This window comes from Crotalus tigris, unplaced genomic scaffold (assembly GCF_016545835.1).
Source record: "Crotalus tigris isolate CLP2741 ecotype Arizona unplaced genomic scaffold, ASM1654583v1 scf7180000024375.2447938, whole genome shotgun sequence".
Lineage (NCBI taxonomy): Eukaryota > Metazoa > Chordata > Lepidosauria > Squamata > Viperidae > Crotalus > Crotalus tigris.
The window spans coordinates 1914389-1931595 of NW_024100545.1; the positions used below are offsets into that span (position 1 = coordinate 1914389).

At 38.6% G+C, this 17207-nt stretch overlaps 1 protein-coding gene across 4 annotated transcripts in view; it reads left to right on the top strand.

Annotated features, from left to right (window-relative positions):
* The window catches only part of S1PR2 (sphingosine-1-phosphate receptor 2), a 93607-nt gene that overhangs the window by 11481 nt on the left and 64919 nt on the right, over positions 1 to 17207 (top strand). The window contains exon 1 of one of the 4 annotated variants that reach the window (XM_039328326.1): positions 4671 to 5701. The exons of the other annotated variants lie outside the window; for them this stretch is intronic. The gene's annotated coding sequence lies outside the window, so the exon portion shown is untranslated. Of the gene's footprint in view, positions 1 to 4670; positions 5702 to 17207 lie in introns of those variants that run through there. 4 annotated transcript variants of the gene reach the window in all.

The following is a 17207-nucleotide window of genomic DNA, read 5'->3' on the forward strand; positions in this document are numbered from 1 at the left end:
ACCCCAACCTTCTCACCTTCTTCTCCTCCCTCTTGATGCAGTCCAGGGGAAATGCCCGAGCAGTTCCTCTCTCAAAATTAAAACATTATTATATACAATAAGACTATTTCTACTTTATCTGAACTACTTAAACTTTAACCCATCTACTTTCTTATCAAAAATTAAATATGCATGCCAACCATATAATAAATCCCACCCTTCAAGAACAAGAATATCTATATTTGTTAAATTGAGCCAGTCACTTATTAAAATTAAAATGGCCGCATCATAATATAATTTCAAATTTGGTGCTTTAAGTCCACCTCTTTCTCAAGCATCTTGTAAAATCTTAAACTTTAACCCTTGATTTCTTCCCGCCTCAAATAAATTTATTAATACCCTTCTGCCACTCATCCAAATTAGCATCCTTCTTTAAAATGGGTATCATCTGAAACAAAAAAAGAAACTTTGGTAGAACACTCATCTTCACTACTGAAATTCTCCCCAATAACGATAGTTCCACAATTGTGTGGGCTAATTTTACACAGGATTTGATCTGAAGTGAAAAATACAAATCGGAGCATTTTGTAAGAATGCAAAGTTCTCACATTATTACAATACCCCCTACCAATGAATGCCAGGGACTGAGAGATGGATTATGTTAATTGCCTTGGTGGTCTCTCCTTCGTTTTATAAACTCATGTCTGAATTGATGTCTTCATGGTATAGAGCAGAGCTTTTCAACTTTTTTACCAATTGTACCACTTTTAGGATATAGCAATATTCAAGGACCACCTAGCAAGGTGTCAAAAACTTGATGACCAAAAAAAAAAAAACCTGTTCAAAGTTGCAATTGCACTGAAATGACTTATGACCATTTTTCACACTTATGACCATTGCAGCATGCCCAGGGTCATGTGATTTATATTTGGATACTTGGCAACTGATTCATATTTATAATGGTCACAGTGTTCCAGGGTCATGTGATCCCCTTCTGCAATCTTTTGACAAGCAAAGTCAATGGCAGAGCTGCTGGTGGCCAAGTGCTAAGGCGGGACTTCCTTTCCTCCCTCCCTTCCCTGCCTCCCTTTTTCTCATTCCCATCTCCTTCTGAAAAAAGAATTTGAACCCCCTCCCCCCCATATTTTCCTTCTTCCATATATTGATCAAACAAGGAAAGGCTTCCAGAGACAGAAAAGACAAGCTGCTGAGTGAACTAGCTTAAAAAGGCACATCCCCTTTTAAGAATTAGCTCCTGGCTAGAAAGGAAAGCCGGCACTTAAGGAAGAAAAAAAAAATGTAAGTATTGGCTGCCGGCTAAGGCAACCTCCCAAATGGCTCCATTCATAAGTAAAGGAATGCTACAGGCAAAATCCATTCAGGAGAAAAATACTTAAAAATCCCTTGCAGCAAAACTTACAGCTAACAACAGCCGAGCAATAGAAGCTAACACGAGACATCAGCCAAATAGAAATTGCCAAACACTCCTTAAGAACACAAAGCCCTCATTGCACAAATCCCAGAACTTCAAAGTCACAAAAGCACATAAGAATCCTTCCACTCTCCATCTCCTTCCCTCCCTCATGCCTCACATCCAGCCATTGCTGCCTTTTTTCATTCCTCTTGGAGGGTGACCCCTCCCCCACTGCATTTCTTGCCTGTTTGCTGCTGCCAGCACAGGTGGCTGCCACAGCAGTTGTAGATCGGCTCATGGCCGGCCTGCTTGATCTCCTCTCTCCCCTCCTCTCCCCACCCTCCTCCTCCTCCTCCTCCTCCTCCTCCTTCTCCTTCTCCTTCTCCTTCTTCTTCTTCTTCTTCTTCTTCCCCTTCAGTGCAGCTGACTCTGCCTCCTCCCAAGGCTGCTGCTTTTTTCTCTCTCTCCCTCTCCTGCCCAAACTGCCTCCTTTTATAGGCTCTCCTGTCTCCACCCCTCCTCCTTTCTCATGGGGGAGGGTGAGCCAGAAGTGAGCCTGGGGCCTTTGCAACTCCAGAGGACTCTCGCACTGTAAGTCCTTGCCTGTGCTGGCTCTTTCCCTCCCCCACTACACTTGGCTAAGCAGGCTGTGTACCACCTGCCACTCATTAATGTACCACAAGTGGTACGCTACCACCGGTTGAAAAGCCCTGGTATAGAGGCACTCAAGGATGAAAACCAGGTTCCAGTAAAATTCTCTAAAAAGAAGAATAAAACATTGTCAAAATGTATTCAGAAGGCAAATGTTTACTTTTAATCAAGAAAAGAATTAATTCTTGAAAGGATTCTGCTAGCATCTATTATATCACCAGCACCTTCGCTTTCAGATTCCAGAAACCAATATTGTTTAATTATTCTGAGTTTGTTATACTAGTTGATAGATAAAGAGAGGGAAAGAAGGAGGGAGGGGTTTAACAAGAAAAATAGTGCACATGAGGCCACCTGGAATAGAATGTTTGGCCTTTCCCCCCCAACTATATTTGCTGGGATGTAGATCTAATAAAAATGGCAAAATCAGGGTTGCAGTAGAACAATCTCCTTTTACAAATAGCATGTTTGTCTTTAAGTAGAAAGACATTTTCCATTGCAATCTCTCTTGAAGCTTGAAGAATGGCCCAGCCCATAAAGAATTCATCTCCATCTCCCTTCCAACATATACGCATCTCAGTTGCATGTAAAAATCCTCTTAAGAGTCCATATAAAGGGCTTGAAGAAGATGGTACAGAACAGCCTTTATAGTGACAGCAGACTCACTGATTTATGGTTCAATAACTGCTGGATCAAGTAGATGATTTGCAATTTTCATCTAATAAAAAAGTAAGCTACTAGCTTCCAAACGTGTGAAATCTAAACATTAAGGCATAGGATTTATATTTGGCCGCAGTCAAATCCCTTAAATAAATAATCTTTGGTTACCAAAAACTTAATGCACTTGGAATTTAGTTTTCCGACGTTGAGATTTAGCTGGATCCAAAATGTGGAATGGAGTGAAACATATTCCCCTTGAATCTTCCAAAAATGGATTTATCCAAACCTTGTAGCGTTGACTTGCTGTTTGCAGAGAGCTTCGCTCATTACAGATTTTGAAAAAGCATTTTGTTGAGGAATCTTTTTGCTTATCTATGCTGTCTGTGGGGTAAGCAGGCTGTTCAGCATGATCCAGTATTGCAGGAATTCTTGAGGTGCTCTGTGTTTGCTTAAGAAGTTGGGATTTTCATAATCAAAACCAAATCCATTCAACAATATGTTACATCTTTTCTCTCTGTCTCTGGCATGCTTTCCATATCTGTCTCGGGTATTGTTAAGATGCTGCCTACATGGTTTCAGCTTAGGTTCATCTTTCCATTGGGCCAACTGTCATATGATGGGATAATACACTATCTTTGGAACAGAAGAAGAGTTTTTGCATTCTTTACAATCAGCAAACCTACCAAAGGTCATCTTTAGGCTCTATGGCTTGTTACAGTGGGAAATAGTGTATATACTGCATTCCAGGAGGACACATGCATTGGACATTGGATTGGGAAAGACTCTTGTAATATTTGCCTGTGTCCTCCTTCCTTCTAATCTACCTCATTTCCATTGAAAGTCATCTTTTCTGAGCCTGTGGAAGTACCAATACCTATGGAAGACATAGGCCAGTATCTGGGCCGTCCCACTCCAGTACATATAAACCAATTCACAATCCCGGTGAATTAAGTTTGTAAGTACAGTTGAGAAAGATGCACTACGTTTTGCCTCAGTGGATCCTCTGTTGTATTATAACATTTTTCAAGGAGCCCCTTGACTGCAAAGGCAAGGTAAATTACTGAAGATTATAGGATGAGAGTTTAACTAGTGAACGCTTCTCTTCATGCAAGAGAAAGTGTAGAGCTATTGCAGTCGTAGGGAAGGACAAGACTAACTACCCCACTCCACGTCACATAGATCAGCCTGATAATCCAAGGTGCTGTAGCTCACTAAATATTTCTAGGATGATTATCCTGCAGGTTTAATATGTACATTTTTGGATTTCACTGTTGCAAACTTTAGCATCTCAATGTGATTCCCATCTCCTCCATGTTAGATGGCAAATTGCAGAAAGATACCCTTACTGGGGATCCTCCTTCTCATGTTGCTATCAGAAGTTAAGAATTCCTTCCCAAGCCCTGTTTTGATGGCATCATGAGCTTGGATCTGCATGCCTCTTTGATTTTTAATGTCTTCAGAGGTAACTTTTCCCAGTTAAACCAAAATATATATAGCATTATAATGGGAATTGTTTGTTCTATGTACTCCCTACAAAATGTCATGTTTGAATGCTCTTATGTTCAGTTGATAATATCCCCATAGTATATATCCTATGTGGTATTTTCTCTTACAATGGCCACCAGGTGACAGTAGGTGGTCAGTTTCATTCTTACTAGAAATCATCAGAAGTAGAGGCCAATTTTATTCCATGGGGTTTAAAACCTCTACCAGGAACTGAACTTGTGGACCTTGATATTTTAGATTATTATATAAAATGCATTAACTTTAGGAGCTATCTAGATTCTGGTAAAGGACCATCACTTGGAATCATGTTTTACAGAATGCAAACTGAGTATGAGAGATGTTACTGGCTTAAAAGCTTTTCTATATTTTTGTGACTGAGCTTTGTTGGGGAAATGTGACTTCAAGACCAACAGAAACCCTCCTTGTAACGTCCTGCTGGTTTTGTTGTCAGCTGGCTCTTCAGATGCTGCTAAGTCCACCAGTTCTTTAGACTATCTCACTAGGATTCACTTCTGCTTCTGCTATGGACTTGTGGATAAAAAGTCAAGAAAAGAAAGAAAGTGTATGTGTGTGTATCTCTGTGTTTTTAGGTGAAAAAAGATTCCAGCCCTGCTGAGTGAGATTTCTACTGGTGGTATGATAAGACATTTCAGCTCTTGGGTTCTCCCATGATGTGAGAACTGAGGCTGTATTAGACTAATTTAATCTATTTGTACAAAGCTTTTCTTGTTTAAGATGATGCACCTCTCAAGTTTGTGTTGAGTTATAGTGCATGAAGGCTGGCATTTATTTTCAGCCAAACTATCTGCATACAAACATGCAGAGAGGGTTACTGCATTCCTTCGCAACACCAGTCTACCACTTCTGCTCTTCTTGTAATTGTCCCTTTTGCTTAAATATGCAAAGTCATATGAAGTTCCCTGTTGGTCTTGCCCTCTGGTGTGTAGGGTTGTATACGCAATTAACGGCTGGCTGCTTGTACCGTTGGAGCAAGGATAGCCTTTCTCTGCTGTGGCACTCAGGCTTTACTCATCTCTTGGTTGGCTGTGCTTGCTTGTTTGCTAGATTGGTATATTCAAATTATTTTTCTTGCTCTCAAACTGTGATCCACTTCTACTTTGGCTTGGTGTGCTGCTCAGGTATTTTGAAGCCACTCGCCTACTTTTTCTCTCTTTCAATTTTGTTGAGTCTAACATTCTTCTAAACTTCTTAACTTTGCTGGCTTTTTCTGACAGAATGTGGCAAGATTGCTTTCTCTGGCTTGAAATGCTCTTTTCCTGGTTTTTTTAGTCGTTGATTCTCCACTCCAAAACAAGTCTTCCTTCTTGCTGCTGCTGACTCAACAGCCTGAAGCCATAGGCTGGGACATGCCTGAATATGATTTTTGGGCTGGCTATGCTGGTACCTCTTGGCATTCTGGGCTAATGCGGTTATTTTACCAGATCATATTGCTTGTGACCAGCTGGTTCCCTCGCTGAGTAAGCCACTTTCCAGGTAGGACAAAACCAAGGATGGGAGATGTGCCCAAAGATCCTCTATCAAAGTAAGACTGGAAACATTTGAAGATTTGAAGGGGAGAGGGAGGGGTATCTTCGCTCCTGGGACTGCTGCAGTCTTGTGAGCCAAAATTGTAAAACTCCTACTTTGAAATGGATCAGAAAGCACTCTTCCTGCTCACTGAAGCCTGTGGAAGAAGTGTGGGGTACATTGGTTGATTTGATTATTGCATGCATAGGAATGGGTGACATGCATATGATTGACCCCCCTCATCCCAGATAGTTCAGAGGAATTTTTGCAACATAGCTTTACCAGAGAAGAGAGGCTCCTTCTTCCACTATTATACAGCCAACTCCATGTTGCTCTCCCATGTCCTTGGGTTTAGCATTGTTCCTACTTGAGATCCACCAGGTTGCCAGGGGCTGAACAGAGGTGCCTTCTGCTGATGATGAATGTCCTATTCTGTGTGTGTCTTTAAATAAAATTAGGCAGTCTTCATAATTTCAAACAATGGAGGGTACGTATGTCCCTCTTTGAAACTATTAGAATATTTGGCAACTCTAAAGTTGCCTAATTTTATTTTATTTTAATCATAGTTGGAAGGGGCAGTGTAGGCCTATTAGTGCATCCCCTTTCTCAGTTCTGGAATCCAAATTAAAATATTCCAGACAGGTCAATGTGTAGACTTACTTTCACACATCTGGTGAAGAGGAACACACTACTTCTCTAATTTAAGTCCAATGTTTTGTGTCCTGCACTGTGGAATGAGACAAGCCTTGTCCTTCTTCTGTGTTGCAGCCATGAGGTATGTGAAGAGTGCTAATTTATCTAATGTTTGTGAACACTTCTTAAAGTATGATACTCAGGATTAGTAACAATCATTGAGATGATGTCTGGCCAAAACAGAATAGAGTGGAATAATTCTTCCTCATGATTTGTAAATGATACTTCTTGTAAGGCAGCCTAAAGTAGCATTGACTGTCATTGTAACCAAATCACACTGTTTGCTCCTACATAGTTTGTAGTTAGTTACTCATCTTTTTCGCAAACAATATTAGCAAGTTTTATGGTCACTTGATTTCCTAAGTCAGTGGTGGTGAACTTATGGCACGCATGCCAGAGGCAGCACTCAGAGCCCTGTCTGTGGGCACATGCGCCATCGCCCCAGTCCCGCCTCCCCTGCAGCCCCCTCACCAGCAGCCCCCCCGGAGGAGAGTCAACCCCTGGCACAGCCCGCATGGAGCAACACGGCCAAGCACATGGCAGCCGGACAGCAGGGACAAGATTCCGCCCTCGCGCCCCGTCGCATGCAGATGATGCTATTGGGCATGGGCAGAGGACGTGGCCACCAGGGCGCTGCAGGGCTGCCTGGGCGATCTGCTGCGGCAGGCTGTGGAGGTGGTGGGTGGCCCTGCTGGAGCAGCAATAGAAGGGGCAGAGTGGGTGGGCGCAGCAGGGACGGGGCGGTTTTGGGGCATTTGGTCTCTAAAAGATCCACCATCACTGTCCTAAGTGAAGAATTTCATACTTCCTCCTGTTAAATTACACTCAGTTACTTTCATCCCATTTAACCACACTACCAGATTATTATTACTATTATGTGTGGGTAATCTACATTGTTTCAAAGGCGCTTTTTCAAAAGGCAACTGACCTATGTTTCCCCCCCCCCTCCGCTAGATGAAGAAAAAGACATTTCACTTCTCATCCAAAAAGCTTCATCTTCTTGGACAAGAACTGATGAAGCTTCTTGGATGAGAAGCACATCTTTTTCCTCAAGGAAAAAAAATATATAGCCCAATTATCTTTTGAAAAAGCACCTTTGAGGCAACCATGACCTGGATGACTGAGAATCTCCATAATCTACAGTTAGATTCACAGTCTAAAACCTATTTGTGAAAACTTATTATGGTTTGCTGCACAGTCAGCCAGATGTTTAGATGGATTTGGCATTTTTATCCACCTACCAAATCCCTCTCAAGAACCTAAGATAGTGAGATGTTGTTTTTTGATTGTATTAAACATATTGTAAGCTGTTCCAAGTACACCGTGTGCATAATTATTAGGCAAGTGAATATTTTGACTGTATCATTATTTTCATGCATATTTTCCAAGCTGTATAAACTTCAATGCTTAGTGGATATAAGCATATCAGGTGATGTGTATTTATGTAATGAGGGAGGGTGTGGCCTAAGAAGATAAACACCCTATATCAAGGTGTGCATAATTATTAGGCAGCTTCTTTTCTTCAGGCAAAATAGGCCAAAAAAGAGATTTAACTGATTCTGAAAAATAAAAAATTATAAAAAGTCTTTTAGAGGGATGCAGTACTTGAAATAACTAAGATAATCACAGAACCATCAAATGTTTTGTCAATAATAATAATAATAAATAAAAATAATAAAATAATAATAAAAATAATAAAAAATAATGTTGGGAGGGACCTTGGAAGTCATCTAGTCCAACCCCCCACTCAGGCAGGAAACCCTCTACCATTTCAGACAAATGGCTGTCCAGTCTCTTCTTAAAAACTTTCAGTGTTGGAGCATTCACAGCTTCTGGAGGCAGGTTGTTCCATTGATTAATTGTTCTAACTGTCAGAAATTTTCTCCTTAGTTCTAGGTTGTTTCTCTCTTTGGTTTCCATCCGTTGCTTCTTGTCCTGCCTTCAGGTGCTTTGGAGAATAGCTTGACTCCCTCTTCTTTGTGGTAATCCCTGAGATACTGGAACACTGCTATCATGTCATCCCTCGTCCTTCTCTTCATTAAACTAGACATACCCAATTCCAGCAACCGTTCTTTATATGTTTTAGCCTCCAGTCCCCTGGAACAAGAAATGTGTTGAGAAAAAAAGGCGCATATTAACTGTCAAAGATTTGAGAAGAATCAAACATGAAGCTACCAGGAACACATTATCCTCCAGTGCTGTCATATTCCAGAACTGCAACCTACCTGGAATGCCCAGAAGTACAAGGTGTTCAGTGCTCAGAGACATGGCCAAGGTAAAGAAGGCTGAAACCTGACCACCACTGAACAAGACACATAAGTTGAAACAACAAGACTTGGCCAAGAAATATCTGAAGACAGATTTTTCAAAGACTTCATGGACTGATGAGATGAGAGTGACTCTTGACGGACCAGATGGATAGGCCTGTGGCTGGATCAGTAATAGGCACAGAGCCTATTGACTCAGATGCCAGTAAGGTGGAGATGGGGTACTTTGACTCAGATGCCAGTAAGGTGGAGATGGGGTACTGATATGGGCTGGTATTATTAAAGATGAGCTAGTTGGACCTTTGGGGGTTGAAGATTGACTCAAAATCAACTCCCAAATTTACTGCCAGTTTTCAGAAGACACTTTCAAGCAGTGGTACAGGAAAAAAGAAGACCATGATTTTTATGCAGGACAATGCTCCATCGCACGTATCAAAGTATTCTACTGCATGGCTAGCCAGTAAAGGCCTGAAAGATGAAAGAATAATGACATGCTCCCCTTCCTCACCTGAGCTAAACCCTATTGAGAACTTATGGGCCCTTCTTAAACAGGAGATTTACAGTGAAAATACACCTCTCTGAACAGTGTCTGCTGCTGCACAAAACGTTGATTGTCAACAAATCAACAAACTGAGAGACTCCATGAATGGAAGGCTTATGACAGTTATTGAAAAGAAGGATGGCTATATTGGTCACTGATTTTTTTTTTTGAAATGTCAGAAATGTTTATTTGTACATTTTGAGTTGTTTGTTTATTATTCTCACTTTAACAGATGCAAATAAATGAGTGAGATGAGCAAATTTTCATTTTTCATTTAGTTCTGCACACTAATAGTTGCCCAATAATTATGCATATATAGATATTTTCCTGAGAAAGCCAAAACCTCACTTTTACTTTATTAAATATTTAGGTTTGAGGTTTATTAATATTTTGGATTGACCGAGAGCACTGTAATTGTTTAATAAGAAAATTAATCCCTCAAAATACAGCTTGCCTAATAATTGTGCCCACAGTGTAAAACTGCCTTTTGCAATTGATTGAAAGTGATTTTGTCAATGCTGATAGTGGTGCTCTAGTCTAGATGATTTGTGATTCCACCCAAGGTGCCTCTTACTATTATTATTTTGCCTATGTTGTATCTGCAAATTTGACAAGCATTTCCTCCACTTCTTCATCTAAAACATCAGGAAAACTATTGAACAGTAGAAGAGTGATTGTTGTGGCACTCCATTCAATTCCTGTCTTCAATTTTATACAGAACTGTTAATCTGCAGATTTTGAATTATTCTAATCTTTTTAAGTTCATTTTTTAAAAAGAGATAAATAAGCTGGCATTCTGCAAAGGACTAGCCTCAAGCATAATTTGTTCTTCTGCAGTGTCTTTGGGACCAATCTAGAGTCCATTTCATTTTTTGTTTCTAAAAAATGAAATGTAATCTAGGTTTTTGTCTGCTATCTGATCCTAGAAACATTTTGTGGGTGCCCATATAATTCTCATAGAGTTCCATATATGATCAAGAAGCTCAAAGGTGGGTTCCCTTTGTGAGAATGTGAGAGAAATGATAAGGCTACAGGTGCAGCTGGTGTAACTGGAGAAATGTTTAAATATGGATGTGGTTTGCTAACTGAATGACATGACTTGTGCAACATTAAAGACTAAAGCTGTATCTGATGCTTGGAAGAATCAATTATTGTTCCCATGTACAAAGAGAAAAGTGGAAAAGGGGGGGGGAACCACAAGAGAGATTTAGTATGTTAGTTGTATTTAATATGTTAATTGATTTAATATGTTAATAGGAGCCTTGGTGGCGCAGTGGTTAGAAAGCAGTATTGCAGGCTAATTCTGCCGACTGCCAGCAGTTTGATCCTGACTGGCTCAAGGTTGACTCAGCCTTCCATCCTTCTGAGGTTGGAAAAATGGGGACCCAGATTGTTGGGGGCAATATGCTGACTGCTTAGAGATAAAGCACTATGAAACAGTATAAGTCTGAGGGCTCTTCATATTGCTATTAATTGTACCTGAGAAGGCATTTGGCAGTTTCCTGATCGAAAAGGTATGAGAGGAGAAAGTGAGCAGTACCTGGGCCATGCAGGATGGAAATCTGTGCAGGTAATTGTTACTCTATCAAGTTACTGCCGAGTGTAAGGAAGAAAGTTTATTGTATAGTTGTTGATTTAGAAAACCATGTGATCAGATGAATAGGATTGAATGATGGAATATTTTCTATGACTTTGGAGTGGAGGATAAGTGGCTGACTGAGAGAGTATACAATGAAACTCATACAGAAATAAATAAACAAAATGATTGTGCAGTAGTGCATACTGAGCAGCCAATGCAAATATGTAAAATATAAAAATGTATTTTTTGTAAATGTGTAAGGAATACTTGTATTTAACACCATGAAGTGTGTTGGTTGGGTAAGTGGAGGTGTTACTAGTATATGATAATATGTTCTTCCCTCAGAAAACTGAATGATATGCTAGAGCACATGATGCAACTAGAGTTATGGATCTGAAAATTAATGTATAAAAAACTAAAGCAGATGTGTTGGACAGAGAAAATGTAGTGAACAAGCATAATTTTATATTCAAAATAAGGTGAGCACCAGGGTAATAAAACTATAAAAGTTTAATTTAATTTAAAAACGCCAAGCTTTCGCCGTCACCTGCCAGCATCCTCAGAGCTTAAAACGCCAGGGAGTGAGAGAGTCTCTTATAAGCAAGCCAAAGTCTGCGCCCGGCTCCTCGATCTCGTCATCGGACCTAATTGGTTGGATTGCGCTCCGGTGATTCGTTTCTTCTTGCACCCCTTTTTTCCCCGCGTGTGTCCTCATTTGCCTTCTTTTCTTTGAGCTCTAAAGTAGGTAGAGCGACCTCCTTGCCTCTCTGATTATCTCTGTTCTCTCCCTCGGATTTATCTAGTGGTTTGCATTTCTCCTTCTCCCAATCCACATCTGCATGACTATTCTCTCTCTGAGTGTTTTCCCTTTCATCCCTAGTACCTCCCCCCTGTGCCCAACTGTTGTCAAGATGGTCACATGTACTAACGGACGGAGCAGTTTAAAGGATTTTTTGTTATATTTTAGGTGTTTATTTTTTTATCTTTTGATTTTTACTATTTTTCCTCCTTTTTTTTGTTATACTAGTGAAAGGATTTAAGATGGCGTTTTGAAACTGTCGGAGTTTTTTTTCCTTTCTCTTTTGTTTTACTTTCCCTTTCTAAGGACTGTTTTTTGCTTCTGCTTTTGCTTTTGGTTTAGAATTTTTTCTTTTGAACTGTTTGCTCTTTTACTACTTATTCTTTGGATTTACTCTGGACTTTTAATGACTATAGTTTGTCTCTTTTTAAAAAAAATTTTTTTTTTCTTTCCTCCTCCCTTTTTGGCTGGAGGGGAAAGGGAAGTGACAATTGTGCTTTTTAAAATGGCTTCAAAGAGGCAGCAGCCTTCCTCAGCACCTAAGGTTATTTCTTCTCCTATAACTTCCACTGCACAGCTACAACAACAATCTAAACATGTACCACCGGCTCAGCCACCACCCTCCCCTCCTCTACCTGGACTTTCAGTACAAGAGGTTAGAGGCATAATGGGAGAGATTGTAGTTCAAATGAGAGAGGAAATGAATCAATTTGTTTCACAGATTAAATCAGAAATTAAATCTGATCTCAAAGAAGAGATAACGGGGATAAAGTCTAAATTGCAAGAAAATAATAATGAACTACGACAAGATATATTGGCAGCTGTTTCAGGTTTGGCTACTGTGGTGGTTAAGCTCGACGCAAGGCTTGAGGAAGTGGAAGACAAAGTTGACTCTTTGGATGACAAAATTCAAGACGTGGAAAGGAAGGTGGACTCCTCACAAGAAGATATTTTGATGTTTCAGTACAGACAGATGGAGTATGCCCTGAGGATTAGAGGCCTCAAGGAAGATATCAATCAAGATTTGGTGGAGGTGGTCCTTACTGATCTGGCGCTGGCCTTGGATATGGATAAAGGAGAATTACAGAGAGAAGTGGAAAAAATTTATAGACTCAACTCCTGGATTGCTAAGCAGAAGAATTTGCCTAGAGATGTGGTGATTTACTTTACAAAGAAGTCCCTGCGGAATGAGATTATACAAGCCTTTTACAACAAAAGATTTCAGATTGCCGCCCAAGATGTCATCATTCTAAAGGAAATCCCATCCAAAATTTTAAGAAGTAGAAAAGACTTTGCTTTTTTAACCAATGAGCTTAAAGCTAGATCGATGCCATTTAGATGGGAAATTCCGATGGGTATTGTTTTGAGCCATGCTGGGACACGCTACAGATTGAACACAGTTGATAAAGCTAGAGATTTTTATACTTCGGTCCTGGGTGCAGGCTCAACTTCATCTGGTCGGAAATCTTTGAGTGGTAAGGAAGCTGAGCAGCAATCTGAGGCATTAGATTTGGTTTCCGCAGGGATGATAGAAGCGGCAAAGCAACGCCAGACGGAGGCTAAAGAGCAGAGGATGACTCGTGCAGCCTATAAGCGTAAAGAGAAGGAGCAACGTAAAAAAGAGCCCAAAGAGAGTTCTCCTGGAAGTGCTTCACCGCCGGTGGGAGGAGCAAGACCCAAGAGTTATGCAACACACGCAGCTCTGTCAGATTTTGATGGTGTCTTCTCCAGGCTGCGTGCCAAGGGAGATGGCAAAGTTTTTGACCTGGAATGTTAATGGATTGAATTCTCCTCAGAAACGGAAAAAAATCTTTTATTATTTGAAGCAACATACCAATGATGTTATTTGTCTACAGGAAACTCATATTTTACTTAAAGACCAGAAATATTTAGTTAATGCTCGTTTGGGATCTCATTTTATATCTCCTGCTCCTGGGAAGAAAGGGGGAGTTGTTATATATGTTAAACAAAACCTACCAGCTTGTCTGGTAGAATCAGATCCCCAGGGGAGATATGTGATGATTGAACTTGGTATATATGGTAAGAAAGTACTTATAGTTGGACTTTACGCTCCAAATCAACAACAGGAACAATTTTATAAACAGTTACATCAAAAAATAACTTTGCTTGATTATAGATCAGTGGTATTAATGGGTGATTGGAATGGTGTCTTAGATACACTAAGGGATAAGAAAGGTTCCTCTCCTTTTCTTAAACAAGCAAGGCTACCTAAAGCCTTTTTTGACATGAAAGAAGACTGGGAATTAAGGGATTATTGGCGGGAACGTAATCAAGAGGAGAGAGACTTTACTTTTTTTTCTGATAGACACCAATCTTTTTCAAGAATTGACTTTTTCTTGATTACCACGGACTTGTATAATAAAGTAAAGAATGTAAAGATTTTTCCTAGATCACTGACGGATCATAGTCCAGTTTGGATGGAGCTGATTCAAGAGAAAGAGGAAAGAAGATCTTGGAGAGTTAATGAAAATTTGTTTAGACAAGAAAAGAATGTTCAAAAACTAAAGGAGTGTTTAAAGGACTATTTTGCTTTGAATATGTATAAGGGGACTTCAATGTCAATGGTATGGGATGCAGGTAAAGCATTTATGCGCGGTGTTTTGATAAAAATGAATAATTTTTATAAGCGAAATCAGATTCAGAAACGTAGAGAACTTGAAGATGAAATTAAATTAAAAGAAAGGGCTTTGATTTTAAATCCTTCTGATGAGAGTATTAAAGAATCTGTAAAGTTATTAAGGTCACAATTTAATATGTTGATAGCAGACCAAGCTGCAACCAACTTATTATTTATGAAACAAAATACATTTTGTAATGCCAATAAGCCTGGGAGATGGTTGGCTTATCAATTAAGAAAGAAACAGAGACAAAGAATAATAGAGAAAATAAACTATAAGGGTAAATTAGTTTCTCAGAAGGAATTGATTAAAAAATCTTTTTTGGATTATTATCAAAACCTATATAAATCTACTAATATACAAATGCTAGATATAAATAAATATTTAGCTGAGGCAAGTTTTCCTAAACTGACTGAGGATCAGAAATATGAAATTAATGGTTTAATTACTAAGGAGGAAATTACCTCAGCAATTCAACAATTGAAATTAGGGAAAGCACCGGGTACGGATGGGTTAACAGCTGTTTATTACAAAGTTCTAATAGAGGAGATGATCCAACCATTACATGATCTTTTTAATGGTATTTTACAGGGTTTAGAGATTCCTCCTTCATGGCGTAGTGCTTTTATATCATTGATTCCAAAGGAGGATCAAGATCTTACCCTACCAAAAAATTACAGGCCTATATCTCTTTTAAATGTGGATTATAAGATATTTGTAAAAATTTTGGTAAATAGGCTTATGAGGGTGGTGCATCATCTTGTGCATAAAGATCAATCAGGATTTATAACAGGAAGGTATATGAAAAATAATGTCAGACAAATTATTAATTTACTAGAATATTTAGACAAGAACAACCAAGTTCCTGCAGGGCTCATATTTTTAGATGCTGAAAAAGCATTTGATCAATTGAATTGGCATTTTATGTTAAGAGTAATGGAAGAAATGAATTTTGGTGAAAAGATATTACAAGCCCTTACGGTAATATATCAAAAACAAACGGCACAACTTATTGTTAATGGAGGTTTGTCGGAGGTTTTTACAATAGAGAAAGGTACTAGACAGGGGTGTCCTTTATCGCCATTGTTGTTTGTTTTAACATTGGAAATATTATTGATCAAAATTCGAGAGTCTCAGGAAATTAAAGGAATATATGTTAATAAAAAAGAATATAAGTTGAGAGCTTTTGCGGATGACTTGGTTGTTACTTTGTCGCAACCTGATTATTCTGTAGTAAACTTATTACAGTTGATTCATCATTATGGTTTGGTCTCGGGTTTTAAGATTAACGTAAATAAGACTAAAATTTTACCTAAAAATATGTCGAGTCAGGAGAAGCAGATTTTGGTCAACTTGACGGGTTTTGAGATTGTTAATAAGGTAAAATATTTGGGGGTGATGCTGTCTGTTTCTAATGCAAAATTATTTAAAAATAATTATGAAAGGTTGTGGGTCAGGGTACAGAAGGACTTGAAGAATTGGGGAAAGTTGCAATTATCCCTCATGGGAAGAATTGCAGTGATAAAAATGAATATTCTACCCAAGTTTCTTTTTTTGTTTCAAATGTTACCAATTTTGAAAAATGAGATTAATTTAAATGAGTGGCAGAAGGGTCTCAACAAATTTATTTGGGCAGGGAAAAAACCAAGGGTTAAGTTTAAAATTATGCAAGACTTCCGTGAGAGGGGTGGACTTAAGGTACCAAATTTGAAATTATATTATGATGCGGTGGTTTTAACATTAATTAGTGATTGGGTAAATTTGACAAATTCTGAGATACTTTACTTAGAGGGATGGGATTTACTTTATGGGTGGCATGCCTATTTAATATTTAATAAAAAAATAGATTGGGCTTTTAAATCTCATATTTTAAGAATTTCTTTACTTAGGATTTGGAGAAAATATTATAAAAGTGATTTTAAAGTACCATTATGGGCTATACCTTGGCATGCGATAGAAGGAATAAAAAGAGGGGTTAAAATGGATATGGTGTCTTATAGACAGTTACTTAAATGGGATGGACAAAACTGGCAATTAAAATCACGGGAAGAGTTAGCACAAGAAAATTTTACTTATTCTTGGTTCCAATATAGGCAACTATTAGATAGATGGAAGATGGATTGTAAGGTGGGTTTTCTTAGAGAAGATGAAAATCTTATTAAGCAACTGAAGGATCAAAGACAAACCCACATTAAGAGAATTTATGGGGTTTTAGTTGAATTGGACTCAGAAACGGAACTAATTAAAGATTGTATGATTAGATGGGCGCAGAATTTTGGTGAGCCAGTTTCATTGGACACCTGGGAAACTATTTGGGTGAGAAATGTCAAATTTACTCAAGCACAGAACTTAAGGGAGAATTTTTATAAAATGTTTTATAGATGGCACCTTGATCCACAAAAAATGTCTTATATGTATCCTGACGTGCAACCCAAATGTTGGAGATGTGGTTATAAGGAGGCTTCCTATTATCATATTTGGTGGTCATGCAGAGAGATAAAAGCATTTTGGATTAAAATATGGTGGAATATCCAGAGAATTTTTAGAAGGAGGGTAAAATTTACTCCGCAATTATTTTTGTTAGGTATTGTTACAGATTGTGATACAAAGGAGGTTGTATTGATGTTAAACTTGATCACAGCCGCTAGGCTGTTAGTAGGACAATACTGGAAGAAGGAATCTTTGCCTACATTGCAGGAATGGTTTCTTAAAGTAGCTTATCTGGCAGAAATGGCAAAGATTTCGGCTTTCTTAAAGCAACAAACGCAAGAGAAGTTTTTTGCTGTTTGGGATAAATGGATAAAATTTATACAATTTAGATTGGGTATACAAAAATATTATATAGTTTTTTCATAAGTTTTATTTTCATATATATTATAGATAATTTTTTATATATATAAATATAAAGTTTTTAATTTAATTTTAATTTTTATTTTTTAAGCCTATATTCTGCTC